Source organism: Thermobia domestica, chromosome 1 (assembly GCF_964235325.1).
Source record: "Thermobia domestica chromosome 1, izTheDome1.hap1.1, whole genome shotgun sequence".
Classification (NCBI taxonomy): domain Eukaryota; kingdom Metazoa; phylum Arthropoda; class Insecta; order Zygentoma; family Lepismatidae; genus Thermobia; species Thermobia domestica.
The window spans coordinates 39,760,320-39,779,923 of NC_137454.1; positions in this window are offsets into that span (position 1 = coordinate 39,760,320).

The window sequence follows — 19,604 nt, forward strand, 5'->3', positions numbered from 1 at the left end:
CGAATGCTGAAGACAGATTTCCGCCGTTACATAAGACAAGGTTCAGCTCCATCTCTTAATACCGAAAGTAGTAGTAAGGTGCAAATCTTTCATAATTCCGGTTTTAATGCTAAGTAATATCATCAAAGAAGAAATGGCAAAAGATAATATGAAATTGTTTTCTGATGTGAATTCCGTATCTAAAGAGTAAGTTCCATTTCTCTCGTACAGTCAACGACAAAAGTTCTTTTCGTTAGATGAAACTAATTTCGTAAATATAGTAGAACCCAACTAATCCGTTACCTTTGGGACTGGGGGTATGGTCAGAACACAAAAATGGTCGGATTATCAGAAAATACAGAAGATTTATTGTAGTAACGACTACATTGAGTTCCTTAGCAATTTTTAGAGTAATTCTCCTTTGTCCGTAGCACTGCTAATTTTGTTTATTTATTTAATGAAAGAGTGACGTCTTCACGTTTTACTCCTGATATGTTGAACACACACTGTACTGTAATACAGAAGAACACGGTCTTAAAACCAATGAAGTGAAGGACTAAAAACTGTACAGTACAGTAAAGAAGACATGCACAACGAAAGGAACAATACAAGTGATGACAGAGCACTAAAACGGATATGCGGTAAAAGCAAGTAAACAAGAATGCCACAACGGCAGTAAACGACAATGAGCATCATGAGTCACCGATGAGTCGGGACAAGTTCGGGTCAAGCACGGTCGAATCAATCGGAGTGGCGGACAAGCAGAGAGGGTGAGAGAGGAGTTCTACTGTAAGTTCAGAATGGAAGGACAATTCGAGTACAATTTTCAATAAATTAAAACAATGTAATTTTCTTTGCTGTTCCAGCCATACTACTGTTATTCCTCAAAATAAATTTTATCAAACAGAAGGAACTTTTGTCATTGACTGTATGTCTATTGAAATCGTATCTAGGACGGTGGTTCAGTGATAGAGCGCTTACCGATGGTGTGTAGAGTCTCTGGTTCAATCCCAGCGCCCGTGATGGACAAACATCGTGTTGGTGAGTTTTCTCAAAGTTCTCCCCTTTCCTCCCACTTTCATAATTCTTTTATGGTCGTCTATCTCATCTTATCTCATCTATGCCAATATTTTTCTTCATCAACAGAATATAGTATTAGATATTCAAACATAATAATTTTAGACGTTGATACAATAGTTTTGAAATTTTCTTTTTCTGGGTAATTCTAATTTGTAAGTAGAATACATACCCAATTTGCATAGCGTATATTTCTTTGATTTATTTTGTACATTTTTTTCTAAATGTACACAGCAAAAAATGAGGGTGTTGAAACAACACAAAATGACTACCACTTTAGCGTGTTATTTGTGTGTCAATTCAACAGCAAACCATCGCCTTCAGAGCATATCAAAAATACCTCGTTACTGACTGTGAGTATTTGCATCGTTTTTTTTTTTTTTTTTTTTTTTTTTTTTTTTTTTTTTTTTTTTTTTACTGTTTGGTGTGAGTAAAGCTTTGCGAAATACATTTCGCATTTATGGTAAGTGACTAATAACATTCTATTTTCTTTTTGTAATCGGTCACAATAATATTGTTGTAAACCTGTGAATCTTCTGACAACAGTTACACAGATAGCAGTGCTTCCATCTATTTTCTGTATTTGTTATTCTTGTGTCTTAGCACGTATGAACAGAAGATGGCGGAACTATTGCTTATGTAACTGTTGTCAGACGATTCACAGTTTTATAACAATATTGTCGTGATCGATAACAGGAAACATAGAACATTATTCGTTACTTGGCACAAATGCCAAATATATTTCGCAAAGCTTTGCTCATATTAAACAATAAATACCAATGCAAATTCTCTCAGGTAGTATCAAGTTATTTCTGATATGCTCAGAAGGCGATGTGCTTGGTGCTGCCAGAAGTCTTTGCTATATATCATCCACGCCATTTGTCATCTTCCATCTATCCATCATATGTACAGTAATAACCAACTAACATGGGCCTCCTCTGTCTCCATCAGTTCCTGAATAGCCCCAGGAACAGAAGATAACAGCATCCGTTCACTAACAGAACCTAGTGTTGTGGAGTCCAGTACAATTCATCCTCATTTTCATCATCATTTCTAAATATTATTTCGTTGAGTTGTAATTTCTGTTACTGTTTTTCTTATTTGTTATTATATTCACGCACTTAGCCTTAATGCACTGACAGTTTGTTATTTTCTTGTTTCATATTTCTAATAGCCTCCATGCACATATTACCTTTGTTATTATTATTAGGTTTTTGTGTCACCTGTTTCAACTAATCTTTATTGTATATATGTTAATTACTTAAAATAATGAATGAATAAAGGAAAACCCCTTAGACCAACCACAATTTCTGTAGCCTCAACATTCCTAATACAACACTTCCCCGAAGAAAGGGCGCAACCCTTCAACCGGGTAGACGACCAAAAAAAAAAGCTTGGTGCTGAATTAACATACAAGTAACGTGGTAAAGTGGTAGTCATTTTGTGTTGTTTCAACACCTCATTTTTTACAGTGTAGATTTTTATAAGCTTATGCAAAATCACTATTTCAAAGTTAGAAGTATTTGTACTTTAAGTTTTATGTAATGACGTTTTATTTGTCATATCATTGATCAAAGTAACGTAAATTAGTTTTTAAAGAATTATGGTAGAATTTATGTAAGTAGGAAGTGTAACCTTACTGCAGAGGTTTGCTATTTAAAACAACTATAAAACAATCCGATACATAACTTTACTTAAATGAGTTCAATAATAATAGAATTTAGTAATATACGCAAGAGTATTGTTTTTTAAGGGAAGTCCTCTAGTCTTCTACAGTGAGGGCCCCTAACTATACCAGACCGCCCCTGGTTTGGAAGTCTCTAATAATCTAAAAACGTGAAACGAAAGTTAATTGTTTTAAGACGTATTCATTTGAATATTAACTTAGTGCGCACTTATGTTGATAACAATATATACTGAAATTAGACTAAATCTTAATAAAACTCTCCACTTACGTATAACAATCTCTCAAACTAATCAGGCATCATTGAATGGGAAAACAAAGTCGTCGTGATTGAAAGACATAAAATATATCACGCAAACAACGTCAGACGTGGGAGGTATACATGTCTGATTACTTGTTCTGCGTATTGTTTCCTCATATGGCAACAGATGGTTGATTCACACGATTAGTAATAGTATCTTATTTCCTCATAATATCTATTTTTTCAATCAAATTTACCTTCTATTCAGGATTAAATTTCGCATTCAGTTTCCGTAATAATTTTCCATCACAAACAAGTATGTTTACATTAAGATTCCATGAATTATGCCAGACGTTGTTTCCTCCTTTGACTTCTTTTTTTTTTTTTTTTTTTTCATCATTGCTACTTAGATGATAACATTGTGACTACGTGACTGGCGCGTCAATTCTTTCAGTTTGATTTGTGTTGCAACTGACGACAATGAGACGTAGCCTAGATATGAAGGATAATACAGGAAATGAAAGGAGAATTTTCTTTATCTTTTTTTCAGTACAGAAATTTTCGACAAACAGTGTCCTCATTGACTTACTGGTACAAGCCTAGAATACGTGATCAACTATAGAAGGATGTTCGGTTTATATCGTGCCGAATAAAGAACTCCTCTGTCGTTTGGGTAATAACACCAGAATGATGAGTCTACTGTCGCGAGCATTAGTAGTTATTCGTATGTCCATGTCGTGGTGTGAGTACCTTCAAATGGTACCTAAGTTAACCCGTTAGTGAAAGAGTATGTCACGGCCTTTTTTATGCTAGTGTCGGTAGAATTTGGTTCAGATTCGGAGTGCCTACTTTAAAAGCTATTGCGGGTTGTTACATACGAATCCGGAATTCAGGAAATCAGGAATCACTGACGTAACATGTCTCCCACGAAAACCACCAGGACGAAAAGCCCAAAGAAATTGCGCAGTGCCTGCAAGGGATCTGCTTTTTCGCGTGTCAGGAAAATTCATTGACCAAACGTATTATGAGTCAGCAATTCAATTTTGTACCCTCAGGTGAATATAGCTATTCGAAAGGTGCTCTGGCTGAGGTATGTACGTGACTTGCGTACAAAACTTCGAGAACTAAACACAAATTTTAAAATACTGTATAAAATCATCTGTTTGTAAATGAAAAATTAAATGAAATATTTGAGTTTCACGTCCCATATTTTGCCGGTTAGGCTAAAGGAGACAGTGATGATGAAAAATAAGTGCAATGGTAGAATGAATAAAGTGGGAAGAAGTGGGAGAACCCGGAGAAAACCCACGATCACGGCATTTGTCTACCTTCAAGTCCACTTGGCGCGAGCTGGAATCAAATCAGGAACCCCACACACCAAAGGTGAATGCTCTACCGATGAGCCACCTTGGCCCCATTATCTGCTTATGTCCAAATGACAGACTATGTAAGCGGATGAATGTCTCTGCTGGTTGTAAAATTCGGTCGTTGGCATATAGTGCAATGACAAAGGTCAGTGCAATTTTGTTCACTACTGCCTGGAAAGTTTCTGCTGGGTTTATGTTTGTTACGAAATTTACTGTAGGTATACGGGAAGTTGTTGAGACGCAAGATTCATAAAAGGTTTAAAGAGAATGAATAGGCCATTGCCCATTTTTCGGATTGGCACTCCAGAATTGTGGATACCACCCAGGCGCGAATCCATTTAGATTAAGCTTATCGCAAAATGAATGGGAATTAAGAATTCGTATTATTTCGTTTCAAAACTTTCTTGTGAAGAACTCTGATGCCAGTTCAAGGAATTTCTGCCAGGTTTGTCCTGTTGAAATGATGTCTCTAAAATAAGCAATCGTTCTTCTACCCAAATTGCGCTTTTCGTCTCCCTAATAGCTTCCCACGGTAGTCGTATCCTTGCTGTTTAGTTCCCAATTATATTTGTCTTCTTCACTTACTTAAGAACAGGAATAGTATCTATATACCGAAAACTATATCCCTTTCAAGTTTCATAGCTGCCATTAGTTCTTTTGTTACAATTAGTATGCTTTCTTTTATTGTACAGATAGGGAGGTGTTAACCATTTAAGCTCTGATACCCAACAAAAGGGATTATTCAGAGAATGATGGTAAACACTCTCGTGCTAGTATTTTTAGTATACAACTCGGATCGAAAGACGTAAATTCCTTAAACTCGAACACTTATAGGAAACAGGAGTAATGAAAAAAACCATTAAAAGAAGACGAAATTAGCATAAGGAATGTGTTATTCAAGCCCAGTACCTTAGCTTGAAGTGATGATTCCTCCTGGTATCCTCTTTCCATGTTCTGGTGGCTAGCTGGAGGCAATATACTGAAGAAAGGATAATTCTGATTGGACTTATGCCCAACGGTTCTCCAATAGCAATCACGACTCTTGTCGCTTCTAGGTTAAAATGCAAACGAAATCAACTGACAGAAGCGTGAAAGTTGTAGGATGAGCCATTGATGCAACTAGACTCGAATCTTCTAGGTGGCGACAAACTTAAGCAACTGGTCACTCACAATACTTGTAATTGGTGTCTTAAAATATGAGCTTTTCCAAATCTCCACATATCAACCTGTCCGCAATTACAAAGTCACTCTTAAGCCGAAACTCTTCAGCCTTGGTTTCTAATTCCTGGAAGGAATATTCAGTACTGACAACGAAGAAATCAATCACTATATTTGAAACCATAAGTGACCTGATTATACGTTAAAGAAATTCAGTAGAAAAGTAAAAACGCCTGAGGTGTATTCCACTAGATTATAGTGTTGAGAAAATGATTGTACCGAAGTTACAAAACATATTTCTTTATCTCGATTATTCGCAGTAACAAGTTATTTTCAAAGTAAATTATAATAATTCAATTTAGAGTACGAATCTAAATAATCTTTAAAATTAATGTTTCAATCCTTCAGGGTATTATTTACAATGTTTTACAATTACTAGGGGAAAAGCATAAATTTAATCATAACTTTTGGAAACACGAGTTGGGTACATCAAGTATCAAATACATAAACATTGGTCCATCTTTATTGTCAAAAGATGGCCGAGATTCTCCGCCATGCAAACAAAAGTATATTTTAAACCATAAAAGATTATGCAAAGTGGTAAGAAGAGACGACATTCAAGTGCAAGTTGCAGAAAGTTGTGACTACAATAATAAGGTTTATGGTTACCTCGGACACCATAACCTTATGCTCGTATGTTTGTCACGTTTTTGACGAAAGTGTTCAGAGAAATATGGAATATTGACTCATTCTTTCTTAAGGGTAGTCTTGAGAGTTCGGAGAGCACGCGATGGTGGATTCCTCTGTGAAACTCGTTTAAATAAAAGGTATATTTGATAGCTTAAGAGTTGAGAAATGCACAAGCTACTCCGTAGGACTAAAGTCCTCATTTTCCCGTGTTTTGGGTAGGTCTCTGTGGGAACCTATTTTTATCCAAGTAAACAAACCCATTACCTACTGCTACAGAAAAGAGAAACATCAACTTTCGTGATTTTGATGGAAAGTAGTTTTATAGAAACGAATCTTGCGTCAAACATATGTTGTTGGAAAGTTCTTCCATTTTCCGTTATGCCCGCCCGCACCAGAACTCCAGAAGCCCCAAATCTGACACATTCCCCTTGCTACACGCAAAGTCCAGAATCACAAAACCCTAATCCATCTGAGAGGAAACAGTGGCTCAGTACTAGAGCGCTTACCTCTGGTGTGTGGGGTACGTAATGCGATTCTCGGCCAAGTAAGTTTTTGGTGGACAACACCGTGTCCGTGGGTTTTCCCTGCATATTCTCGTTTCCTTCCACATTATCATTCCACCAATTATTGCATTATCATTCACTTGTCTTAATCATTAGTCTCCATTAGCCTAAAGGACATAATCGTGCGACGTTAAACTGAAAGATTTCATTTCATTTCCTAATCCATCTGAGTACATCTCATTGGATAATCTTCCTTCGTCTTACAAATTACATTCGCGAAGTGTTCCCTCGGGATTCGTGTAAAATTGATTCACATGCAAACTTTTCTGCTGGCCCAATATGTATTGTACTAACTTTAGCGGTTAATACGTGTAATTAGCATATTTATGGGCCTTCAAATGTTCGGAATTCAATCATATACTACTAGAACGCTTGGATACATAATTCCTTTTAGGTTCTTTAGATGTAAGTGGACATGAATGTGGTCACTTGCAAAACAAATTGGACCAAGGACTTCTCTGATGCGTGTTGCCCACCCCGGTCACCATCTTGGATCCGCCATATTGGATTAAACTTTCGTTTTTTCAAATGGAAATAGGTGCATGTGATACATCATATTCGTATACAATTTTCTCGGAAATTCATTGGTGTTATGAGATTTATCGTAGCGTGTACCGTTTGCAAGGAAATGCATGTTAAATGTCAGGCACTTTACGAGTATTGAACCAAATAGAAATTTGTGCAGGTCCCCGTGTGTATATATAATATTTTACGTAATTTATCGTTGATGATATATGCCCTGAACGTAGATAATATAGACACACAGACGTCAATACGGAAATGGTAGGTCTTCACCTAAATTCGGTCATATCAGGATTTACATTACGCATTTTGATTGTAATACAATACTTTCTTGTTGTAGTATAACATGGACGTAATAACTATCACCTACAAAAATGTAATAAGATTATGACACCAATGCTGTAAAGAGTTTGTTTATACCTACAGTATTTTTCCAGTTAGAAACTGCTTTGATTTGTCAACATAAAAAACGTAAGCGTAACTGATGTTACTCTGCAATGTTTATTTTCTAAGTATCTAGAGAGATTTAACATATCATACCGTCCAACCGATACAAACTACGGTAAAATTCACCATACCAGTGAATTTAAAAGAAACTCGTACATGAATTTGATGTATCACTTGCATCTATTCCCATTTGAGAAACCGAAAGTTGAATCCAATATGGCGGATCCAAGATGGTGACCGGGATGGGCAACACGCGTTAGAGAAGCAGTACTTGATCCAATTTGTTTTGCATATGACCACATTCATGTTCACTTACATCTAAAGAAACTAAAAGGAATTATGTATCCAAGCGTTATAGCAGTGTATGATTGAATTCAGAATGTGGTGGATCCAAGATGGCGGCCGTGGTGAGTAACATGTGTCAGAGAAGCAATACTTGATCCAACTTGTTTCACTTATGCCCACAATTATGTCCAGTTACTTTACATGTAAAGAAACTAGAAGCAATTTATGTCCGAGTGTTATAATAGTGTATGATTGAATTCCGGATAGGGGTCTATATGAAAGCCTATATACTAAATATGAAAATTACCCGTATGAGCCGCTAAAATTGGTACAATACACATTGTGCAGCGGAGAACTTTGTATTTGATTCAATTCTACACGAATCCCGAGGGGACACTTCGCGAATTTGCCTTGTTAGCCATAATCTTTCCTATACCAATAAGATAAATACTATTTGCGAAGCGAATATCTTAGCTTTGTTTTGAATATCTTTTAGAAAACATAGTATTCCCCAGCCAATGCTTTCATTCCCATTTCTTCTATAGTCCGCGTCACCCGAATTGTTGTGTGGCATAAGCCAATACGTTCACAGTGCGCTGTTACTAAACCTTCAGGGAGGAATATAATCGTTCATAATTGTCCACAAATACGAACAAAATCAATTATGAATGATTAGATTCCTCTTGAAGGTTTAGTAATAAGGTACTGCGAGCATATTGGCTGATGCCACACGCCAATTTGAAAGACGCTATCTATATTTTATAAAAGACAATATCCTCTGCCAAACCCACTTTCAATGTCACTTCTCTCTGTTCGTTTGGTCTTCTGTCCTGAATCTTTATTTAGTGATCTATGTTTTCATAATATACCAACTTTCTTTGACATTCGCATTGTGATTTGCTAGTTAATCGCTCGAAAATGTTTTCTAAATCAGCTAATACTAAACACATTTATTTTTCTTTCTCTGAAAGTCTCTTTAGGATTACTCGCAGTAAAGCAATAGCATTTCTCATGCCATTCGGCTTCCAAAATACTGTGTTTCTTCTCAACTTCATGCTTTCTGCTGTTTTGAAATAGTCTGTTCAACTCGAAGCAAAATCTTCGCTGCGTACAATATGAGACTATAGTTCTATGTTCTTTATTTCCTACGTTAGGTTTTTTTGTCAATGTAATCATCAAACTCATGAACGAAAGCAAACAAAGAGCACATAGATGCCTCTTTAGACTGTATGAGTTTGCATACTCGAGTACGCATGTGTATACATATATGTTATTTGATGGATATGTGATTGTTCGTATGATCATGTGTGTTTCATTCTAACAAATGTTGCTGTATATATGATATATATACGTATTTTGTTTACTGAGGTTTGTGTCTTTTGATATAGACATTTCTTGCTTTTGGTATTATGTAGTTTATTTGTTATTTGTTATTTTGCTTTTATTACTTGCTCATGTTTACGAAGATGTCACCATTGTGTATAACAGAGTATGAAACTTCCAGTAAATGGAGACTATTTATCTGTTAAATGTAATAAATAAATATTGACATCTCTAGGAATGTTTGTTCTCATTCTGCTGTTTCTTATATTCCATTTCTAATTTCGAATATTTCATTTTTTAATTCTTCCGTTATGCCAGTTGTTTTTCCATTTTCCAGCCTTGTAAGAACAATCTCGAATTCATACATTAAAACTAAAAATCATTTTATGGCGTCTTACAGAATTTTCCTCTGTTCTCCAAAACCTGAACTACCTGATTCCTTTACTTTTATGCAATTCTTCAATGTATTCTCTCGAACTGAGTAAATCTCTAATTTGTTTCTTTTACCTGTAATTTTACCCAGTATTGAAAATGTTCCTGTGGAAATCCGATTCGTTATTTGTTTCAAACATTAATCTCCCGAAGAGTTAAATTAAAGACCACCAAAGGATGTAATAAATAATGCAAATTGTAAATTAACAATAAAAAAAAATAATATTGTTTGTTAATCTGAGAGAATTTGTTTTAAACATTATTAAAACAAAGTACTTTTCACAAAAGCACATTCTGTTAGGAATCCTGGCCCATTTGGGAACTAGGATGCCCTAGGAACTCCGACAAGGAGGGGAGAAGATTACAAAATGAGCGTAGCAATTCTTACAAATTAAGCTGGGTCTCCATCCAGGCACTCGCTACGACGCCTCATCCCAGTCTTTAATGTAGACAAAGAGACCAGTGCCTTCACTGAACGGCAAAGCGATATCTCTCGAAAGGTAACACAACTTGCTTGATTCCTTATGGAGAGTAGAAAGAAAGGACGATCTGATATCATCCAGAAGCATTATACTGTACTTTCACAGGCCCTAAGGTACTAAGAGTTAGATAATTAAAGTAAATTTGAGAAACTTTACGTCAGAGAGGGTCAAACATGATAAATATATATATACTATAAAGGTAACCAAGAAAGTTCTGACGCTTTTTCACTCACCACCTTCGAACATTAATATGTCACCTAAGACGTACCTGGAAGATCCAACATAGTCCGCATCAGCATCGACAACTTCTGCCAACGTTCTAAATGGCTCAGATCTCATCGCGGTAGAACTTGGTGGACCGTGAAGCGAAGAAGGTATCAAGTGCATTTCGCACCTCTACTAGGGATTTGAACTGGCGTCCTGTAAGGTTCTTGTCCAAGAAATGGAGCATGTGATAATCGGACGGTGCAATGTCCGGGCAGTATGACGGATGAAATAGTGTTTCCCATCCAAGGCGCAGATTGGTGTCTAGTCATAATAGCCACGTGGGGCGTAGCATTGTCCTGTAACAGGAGGAATCCTTTGAGTTTCAGAAGTGCTCACTCCAGAGTTTTGATTTTTTCTTGAACACGGCTCACCTTCTGACAGTACAATGTTGCATTTATGCTCTGACCATCTGGTAGCAGTTCCCGATGCACGATGCCGGAAGTAGTTCACCATACCACACGAGGACCCTCTTCTGGTACAGTGCTGGTTTCGGTTGTTTTGGAACCGGTTCATGGGATGTTAACCAATGATGACGGCGCCGTGGACCTCTGTACAGGAACCACTTCGCATCATATGTCAACACCTTGTCCAGAAATGGCTCGTTTTTCAGACAGCAAAGAAAGATAGGTGTCTGCTCGTGTTGTCTTCTGGCCCGGGGTCAAATCATGTGGGACCCATCGACCAACTTGTAGTGCTTTCAAAGTTGATGGAGGTGCTGCCGAATGGTTTCTTTACTCACACTGATTTGTAGTTCTAGTTCTTCACTTGTCTGACCACTGTTCGTCTCAATTGTTGCCTGAAGATCTTCATTTTGTACAAGTGTTGGTCTTCCGGCATGTGATGCGTCGAGCAAAGGCCTGACATCTTCCACCCCGTTGAAGCGGCGTTTAACCCCAGTTTGAACTCGTACAGCATACAATCCCTTATGACGCTCTGTATAGTCTACATATACCAAGTAGTATGTTGGATATAAACACACCAAAAACTGACTTTCGCCTAATCTCTATTCGCATTCAACTCACGATGTGAGGGCCAATTGAACACAGACCTCCACAAAAAGCAACATAAATTTCTTCGTTACCTTTATAGCTATGATCTGTCCAGAACTAAAATGATAGAGGGAGATAATTAGATGTAAGCACATAATTAGATGTAAGCGACGAGATCTTCATATCCGTGGTATCTCAAATCCAGCAGTGTATTTTAGTTGGAAATTAAAACTCGAAATTGCGCTTAATACAATCCAGAGATCCACTAATTTCAATCACACTGGCAACCCTATTTTTATAAAAAAAAATTTTAATTAACAAAACGAAAAAAATTACATTCGGTAATATAATGCCTAGTTATAAGTCAAAAATACATGTTCGGAAACTAATATGATTCAAAAAAATCGTTGCACGACACTCATTTGTTATCCAATATTCATCGAATTTGTTCAATAGACAAGGAAATTCAATATCTAACAACCAAAGTATTCCCAAATGTTCCCATTTGGTTCAATAATGTGATGAACGGAATGCAGTACAAGGACCTTCCGTCTAAAATGAAAATTAGCTTAGCTTGATAGGATTGGCGTGGAGAAAGAGAGAGAGAGAGAAAGAAGGAAGCAAAAGAAGAAAATTTATTAAAAATGACGAGAAGAAATATATAATATTTATCATCATTATTCACCACTGTTCGAAAGCATCTCTCCGCTATGAGAAATGGAAATTAGTGTAAATTATAATTGGAAGAATCGGTATATTCATGTCGGATTTGACGCAAAGCAACGGGAAAATATGTCATTTCTTTCAAAAATCGTTAAATTGAAATAATTTCTTCGAAGGAGGATCAATATATTTTAAGTGTTAAACTGAACCAATTCTGATAAACTAATTTTGTGAAAACTAGAAAAAATCGAAAATAGTACTAAAATGGCAGTGCAAGAAAATAGTCAAAATTATAAATAAATTTGAATTTCAGCACATTTTTAGTAAAATGAAGAAAAATAGTTAATGCTGAACATTATCTGGTCATTGGCTTTGGCCACGAAGGGTAACTGAAAAGAGCCCGATACTGATGGTTATCAGAAACTGCGGAAAAGAGAAAAATTGAATTAACTCCTTCGCAAATGGCTGACAAAAATTCTAAGTTAAGATTTTACTACTCGCATCAGAAACTAAGTTCAACTTTGAAACTGATGACATGGAAGTTAAAAACCTTCAAATTTTAAGTACACAACGCGTCACGCCCGAATTAAACTAAGTGGATTTGAACCTGTATCGCAGGGGGTTAGTTGATAGGTCGTTCAAAATCTTGAAGCGCATTCCCTACGGGGGCAGAGGCAGTGGCTTTTATATTTTTCGATTTCCGAGTTCCAACCGCAAAGTTCCCCTTCTCAAGGACTCACGCATTTTGAAGCCAATCGTGGGAGATGAGCACCGATGCGAAAATCTAATACAAACTGAGATTGTTTGGGATCGAGTTAGGGATCCTCCCACAGAGTCGAGCATCTTTCACTGAGCCACTATGTCCCTAAGAGAGAGATCAGATCCTGTAATTGTTACCATTGTTGTTATTACAGATTCTCACTTAAAAAGTAGTGAGAGTCGAAGGAGAAACGTTAACAATATTTAATTAGTTTTAAACAGACTTCATTCAAAAGTTGGGGGGCGCGGTGGCTCAGTGGTAGAGCGTTCACTTCTGGTACTTGGGGTCCCGGGTTCGATCCCAGCCCCTGCCAAGTGAACTTTGTGGTGGACACACACCGTGCTCGTGGGTTTTCTCGGGGTTCTCTCGTTTCCTCCCACTTTCTTCATTCCACCATTTCACTCATCTCTTATCATCACCGTCTCCTTTAGCCTAACCGGCATAACCGTGGGACGTAAAACTCAAAGATTTCTTTTTATTTTTTTTTTTCATTTAAAAGTTTCGTATTACAATTAGGCTAGATTTAAGTGTATAATTGAAGTATGGAGTTAGTAGTTGTGGGAAAACTAGTCCTCACTCATGAATATTCATGAGTGTTTACTTTTTTGACATTTTAGCAGTTCCTAATGCACGTTTTAAAAAAATGGATACACCCTTTTTTCCCGCATATTAATGACACATAATGTATGCAGGTGCGGCCGGAGGTAACATGACACATAATAAATGTTTCCGGTGAAAAGAAATGTTAATTGGACAAGCAGAATACAGGAAAGACCTTTCGGAAATAAAATATGCAGATCACACACGTAGAACAATTTAATATAAAGTTGGATTCATTAATATGCAGCACATGTAACGCGACAGCTGCTGCTGGAGAATATTGTGGAATTTGGATCGTTGGAATGAGTGAAAGAAAGCAGTGGAAACATCGAGATCTTTTTTTTTTAAATTTATTATTGTTGGAATATGGGAAAGAACACTCTCGAAACCTCTGGAAAGATTTCTTGTATTATACTTGTTTATTTTTATATGGGAAAGGGACATATTGTAATTGTCTGGAGTATAAGGGGGACGGAACTGTTTGGTTTTAATCGGGAATTGATTGCGGATTTTCCGGCATTGAAAAATGATATGACTTGGTGTACTTTTATGGAATTATAACGTGACTAAGATATAGTATAATGTAATATGGAGGGTACAGGGAATCAACATTTTTCATTGCACTGGGACTCGAATTAGTATTCTCCCACGTGGAGAACCGTACGCTAAATATTTTTGCTTGCAGTGCGAACTTGTTACTTATACATAACTATGAATTGTGTAAGACATAACAGGTATATATAAATTATATTGTACAGAAAGTTAGCAGAATGCGCTCCCGGGACTCGAATTACTATTCTCCCACGTGGAGAACCGTACGCTAAATATTTTTGCTTGCAGTGCGAACTTGTTACTTATACATAGCTATGAATTGTGTAAGACATAACAGGTATATATAAATTATATTGTACAGAAAGTTAGCAGAATGCGCCCCCGGGAATCGAACCAGGGCTATCCCACGTGGAGAACCGTACGCTAATTTTTATGTTTGCAGTGTGAACTTGTTACTTATATATAGCTACGAATTGTGTATGACATAACAGGTATATATAAATTATATTGTCTAGAAAGTTAGCAGAATGCGCCCCCGGGAATCGAACCAGAGCTTTTCCACGTGAAAAGCCGTACGACAAACATTTTGCTTAGCAGATGTTGTTACTTATATGTAGCTATGAATTGTGTAAGACGTATAACTGGTATTTAGAAAGTATATGGTAAGAATTATTATTATTATTATTGTAAACTGTTGTGTTTTTGTTTCATAAACGCTAGTGTAACAATGAGGTTATATGGCGACAGAACGTTTAACGTTACCGCAGATTGAATTTAAGGGTTTTTCATGTTGAAAGCTAAGGCAATAAAAAGAGACCCGAGATTGTTTGAACATATTACCCAGGATGAAATGTAGTAGTGAAGTTAAAAGGGAAACTTTATACTTATATTTTGTAATTGGAAATCGTAATACAGCAAATAATTAATTTTTAATTCTTTTATTGTTTTTAGGTGGTGAAGGAAATAAAAAATTTTAATAGAAACACTGGAGAACAAACCTTATTTTCCTGAATTGTTTGTTGCGAAGTTCTTTTAGTGAAAAGGAGTTATAGATTGGTTTTAAAATATGGATTTATTGACACCGTTGGATCTTAGTTGTATGAAATATCGAAAATATTGGATAATGTGTGATATGAATATTGAATACTGAAATATCGACATAAAAGTTATTATAAGTGTTACATTCAACGAATATACTGGCTAGACTAAAGGAGACGGTGATGATGAGAAATTAATGAATATGGTGGAATGAAGAAAGTGGGAAGAAGCAGGAGAACCACGACAAAAACCCACGCACATAGTGTTTGTGCACCAAAAAGCTAACTTGAAACAAGCTGGGATTGAATTAAGGACCCCATGCACCAGAGGTGAACACTGTATTGCGTACCCACCATAGCTTTTTCTATGTATTATATTTGGATGAATAAAAGTACGCATGTATAAGTTGGTGGAACGAGAATGTAGGTGGAAACGGGAGAACTTCACACACAATGTTTAAACTAGAAAATACACTTTGATTGAGGGAAAGCATTTTGTTTTAGAAGTGACTTTTTTTTATGATCAGCGCTATTTAATGTTTATGAACGAGGAAAGAAACTGTAGCAGTTATTGGAGAATTATACTTTTGAAACTCTTTATACAAAATTATGTGTTTATATAACTTCATACATACATACTAGTAAAGAAGATATATGATGTACATTAAGGACGATTTTGACATTATTTAAACAGTATATGTAACGACTCTTAAGGCAATACAAGAGACGGACAATTATTTGACAGCGCAGATTAGTTTTATATGCAGATGGAAACAATTGCTTTAAATAAGAGATAGCACTTTGAACGTATAGTTTGGTTAAAATTGCTTTACTTTAGAACTCATAACATTAAGTACAAGGTAACCAACACCATTGGCGATAACTATTAGCAGGACTGTGAACGATGGGAATTAGCGTGTTGGAGAGACAGATACATTTTGCGTATATAATAATAATGAGCATGAATATTTAACTTTGGCACCTAGAAGATTATGCAACCGACAAGTTAAAAAATGTTTTGAGGATTGCATATTATATTCACAGACAGTCTGATACGATTTTGTATTTTACTTGAAGTGTGATGAATGTTTGTTTGAACTAAAAGGGTATTTTATTTATAGATCTTGTTTGTAACTTAGAAAAAACAAGAAAATATTCCTGTAATGGTGTTACGATCGCCAGAAACGAAATAATAGCTAACATGTCCTTTTCTACAGTTGAAATAGATATCTGCCGATATTAAACTTTAATAAAAATTATTCTGAATTTCAAGAATTTTAAACTTTATTGTAATTGTTACAAAATGCATAAGAAAATAGTATTTTAATGTTTTAGTTGTCTGCATATAGAGTGTATATATATATATATATAGTTGTGAGCGAATACATGGCATACAGTTATAACATATTAGAAGTGTTGTTCTCAAGAAATTAGATTTTCCTAAACCTTAAAGAGATTATATTGTGCAGTTTGCACTTACTGAGTTAAATTTGGTCATTTAAGACGAACTGTGGTTTTGCTCTTTTACCCAATGCAATTGTATTGGATTGAAATACGGAAGTTACTGTTTGGAATTTTAGTTACTGTTTTGCTGGTTTTCACGAGCGATTTCGGAGGGCTGTTATTAAAAGTGGAATTTGAACCATTACTAATGCTTGTAACGAGAAAGTATATCTATTGAGAAGTGTGGATTTTCTTTGACGCAGATGAGAAGTAGCCCGTGTGTAAGACAGCTTGACGAAAACGAATGTTTGCACAACGAATTGAATTACTATTGCTTACAACAAGATTTATTTTAACTGTACCTGGGACTTTTGATTGATAAGTAAATTAGTAAATTATATTTAAAGCGGTGTTGAGATTTATTTTGTATTAGGTTATCGACTACTGTTTGGATTATTTTTAATCTATGTTTTATATAACAACAAGGTTATAAAGAACAATATAACAGTAATATGGGTTTTGAATCACAATAGGGACAACTTTAATGCAGTTGCTGTGTATATGAACTGTTATGGAACATTAATCACTATTGCAGTTGCTGTGTTAGGTAGCATTTTTTTTATATTGTAACTGCAAGAGAACTGTATTATAAGACTACCTAACACATGTAAATAATAGTTAGAGCTAAAATACTGAATTACTGGCAACTGAATTGTCAGTGAGAGTAATGTATTTTTAAGGAAATAAACTGATATTAGAAAAAAAATAATCTTAGTTGTTTGTATGCTATATGAAGACACTAGTGTTTAAGAAGCAGTGCATTAAAAGAAAAAATAATTGTTTTCGAAGAATATGGTAGGAAACTGAAAATATTTAATACTTTATTTTAGATTTTTAGAGACATTACCAACGTAAGTAAATGATGAACTATTGTCGATTGAACGGGAATCACTGAGGTTGATACCTCGTGTTTAGTTTATGATATGAAGACTTTAACATTCTTGTTTATACAGTTACTTTTAAATGAAAACAACTTATAATCTTATATGCAGAATGGATTGAATTAAGGGCGTACCTATGCGAGGGATTCATTGGATGCGGACCACATTTAAAACTCTATAACCCAACAAACATTTCAACACCTTTTTAAGAGAATTATGGTTGCAGTAGGAGAGAAATATGTGATATACTGTAGAAAAGTCGATGTTACAGTACCCCTGTACTCTTTCTTTTTTTTATAAAAAGAAGTTAGTGTACTCTTTTGCTGAGAATATAGATGACAATATTGTAAAATTACGTGTTGTTTTATTGCAAGTAGAATAATGTTACTTCAATAATGCTTAAACGCAGTGACTGTTAGTGCAAAATCCACCCTCCAACAAATTTCAGGATGTGCAGACCCTTACTTGGTATATGCTTTTTAAAAGAATAAAGCTTAGAGAGCTCAATACTTTGAGGTAAAGGATAAAATGTCTATGAAATGCATAGAAATATACAGGAAAATACTTCTTCTTAGTAAGATGATAACTTGAAATACTTATTCCATTTTATATAGTAAAAGGACAAGATTGTACTTTTGTGAATAATTACCTGGACTTGAAAATCAAACACAACCCTTTTGTTAGACAACCACTAGAAATCCTACGTATAATGAATTGACACACACTGCAGACGCTTTACTTTTATTGATCCTGATAATAAACATTGTATGGTAACCTCTTGAAACTTGTAGATCCACAGTGAGGTATACTCGGATATGGGGAGAGCACTATGACTCAGTGGTAGAACGACATTTTGATGGTCGTGATTTAAAACCGACCAAATGAACTTTGTGGTGGACAACACCTTTTTTCTCCCGGTACTTCCATTTCCTACAGCATTCATTTATTGGCTTAATTCGCTTATCGCTTAACCTAAAGGACGTTCTTCAGAGTAAGGAAGCTATCATGTTTCATAATATATAGTATAACAGGTACGATTGTCGTTGTATATTAAAACCTCAACTTCCTCGATAGAATTTTACAACGACAAAAGATTTTGAATTGAATAATAATACGATTTCTTTGCCTTGGCGGGCTAAGATCGAACCATGGATTCATCATGCGCCAGAGGTGAAGGATTTTGAAGGCGATGAAGAATATTTTATAATTCCACAGTAGTATTAATGATTGTTTGAGATTCTTAGTATACTATGTGATACAAAGGTTACATGAATTTTATTTTTGTTCTTTTTGGACTAATGTTTAAGAGGACCAGAATGATAGATTTCAAGAACTACCTATGGTGCACGGATTACAGTTTTAATTTTACAGCTTTATACACATGAATTCAAAATTATAAGGCCATTAGATTTTTTGTATAAGACTCTTGTTGGACTTGATTTGATTTGAGTTTAACGTCTCTTTTCATCAGCGAGGCTATATGAGACGTGGGCCTACTGATTAGCGTGGAATCCGAACCACATGAGCTCCCGCCGGGAATCGAACCTGGGTAGACTTTTGTTGGAATAAATGTTTTCGCTGGAAACTCGTATCCACGAAACTTGTGAAATTTGGCGAGTAGCAACTCGAGAAATTTCACTTCGTGGATACGAGTTTCTGCTTTTTTTCTGGCTTGAGAGCAAAGAGAAAACACTTATTCTGGCATGTAGATATGAGTTTCTCTGTTTTCAAGCTGAGACTATCCATGGTTGAGATTGACCACCAAATATAACGATTATTTTTCTCAGGTGATGAGTTTGTATGCTTATGCCAGTAGCTAAAACTGGAAAAGTGAACCAGGTAGTGTTTGCAAAATGGTATTACATGGTTTAATCTCAGAACATGTGCAATTGTGATGGACAAAAATTCCATGGGTAGTGGGGCTGGTGGACAACAACAACTTCACGAAACATCTGTTGGTATTAAAATTAACGATACATGAACTTTCAAAAGACGAAATGTTTCTTTATCTGGACTGTTAATACTTTTTTGAAATTTCATCGGAACAAGCATTCAACTTAAACGGTGTATAATAAACGAACGAACTATCTAGTTGCATTATA